Consider the following 1,504-nt stretch of genomic DNA (forward strand, 5'->3'; position numbering starts at 1 on the left):
CCACTAAATTTTAGCTTAAATTTATACTATTTTTCAATAGCGGTAACTCTATGAAAAATCATTGTATCAAGATGAGCCTAAGCTCAAATTAAAGATTGAACATTCCTCTTGATAACTAAGAAAATCAAAATTGAGTTTCAGAAATGCTTTATAAAATGGCGGAAGCTCATTGATTTCTTAACAAATCTATTTTTTGATCATTTTTCTATGATTTTGATTAACAAAGTTACTGTTTTAAAAAAATTGTTACAAAACGGGCTATTTTTTCATGTTTACTTAATATTAAAAAATCCTTGTGTCTCATATTAGGAATCCTATTTTTGAATGTGTAAAATCAGTACTTTTGATAAAAACTTTCATATACAACAAAGTATAGCTATTATTGATTACTAACTTTTAAAAATAAAACTTGAATATTTTTCCTACAACTTTGACATAACAATAGGAATTAAGATTATAAATTAATTAAATTATAAGCCTTTAAAAAAAGATATCTCATATTAGGCACCTTTACCCTAATGCTCAAATATTGGCTATATTCAACAGAGAAAGCAGCTTTGCAACTGCAGTTGTAAAATTCTTTAACATGATTAATTCTTATTTCTCTTACTCTTAGTTCCTTATGGATCTAAATGTATAAACCAATCATATGAAAAAATTTTACAGTTGCAAAGCCGGTTTTTCTGCTGAACGCAGCCATTATAATACTGAAATTATAGAATAATTTTTAAATAGGAATATACAAGGATAATAATTCCTCATATAAAAATAATTAACGCATAGGCTGTGTTTCGATATACACTGTGGGAATATTGAAAATGTATAATTCATTACGTACTATGGATTTTCAGTTTCGGCAATGAAAATATTGGAATACACAAGCAACTATCCTAGATTTGATCTTGACAGTGATCGTTCCGTGTATATATTTCTATTTGTAAAAGATTTATAAAAAAATTAATTGGAAAATAAATAAATATAAAGGAAATTATTTAGATAATGAGTTTTTTAATGTAGTCTTAATGTAGTTATAGTTTTAATGTAGTCCAGTGACGTAGCGAAAGGACAGGCCTGTAAATCAATTGTTTCATAATATTTAATTTAAATTGCATTTGATATTGTTTATTATAGCGATGAGAAATATAGAGGCTAAATATAGTAACATTGTCGATAAAAACGAGCATTACACGTTTTCCCTGTGTTCTGTCCTTTCTACTGTCAATCAAGTCAAGTCAATCACATCACAATTTTCAAAATATTGAACGTAATGCATATAGTAAAACCCTAAGGAGAATATATCGCGACAAATCTGCGATATCGTCCATATATTAGGGCTGTGTTCCAAAATTGATTGCCAGCACTGGCAATACTGTGAACATCGATTTAAAATTTATCGTAGCACGCTTTTGTAATACACTGAGAGACTGATGACGTTATTAATGTTGTCGTCATTTTCTGCTGCGGCTGAAAAGGTGAGGCAACCACAGCACAATACTGACATACC

The 1,504-nt window shown here is 28.7% G+C and overlaps 1 protein-coding gene across 2 annotated transcripts in view; it reads left to right on the top strand.

Annotated features, from left to right (window-relative positions):
- The window catches only part of LOC105450696, a 10,951-nt gene that overhangs the window by 5,801 nt on the left and 3,646 nt on the right, over nucleotides 1–1,504 (top strand). The gene's annotated exons all lie outside the window — the stretch shown is intronic.

The sequence above is a fragment of the Wasmannia auropunctata genome, unplaced genomic scaffold, assembly GCF_000956235.1.
Source record: "Wasmannia auropunctata unplaced genomic scaffold, wasmannia.A_1.0 LD336057.1, whole genome shotgun sequence".
Classification (NCBI taxonomy): domain Eukaryota; kingdom Metazoa; phylum Arthropoda; class Insecta; order Hymenoptera; family Formicidae; genus Wasmannia; species Wasmannia auropunctata.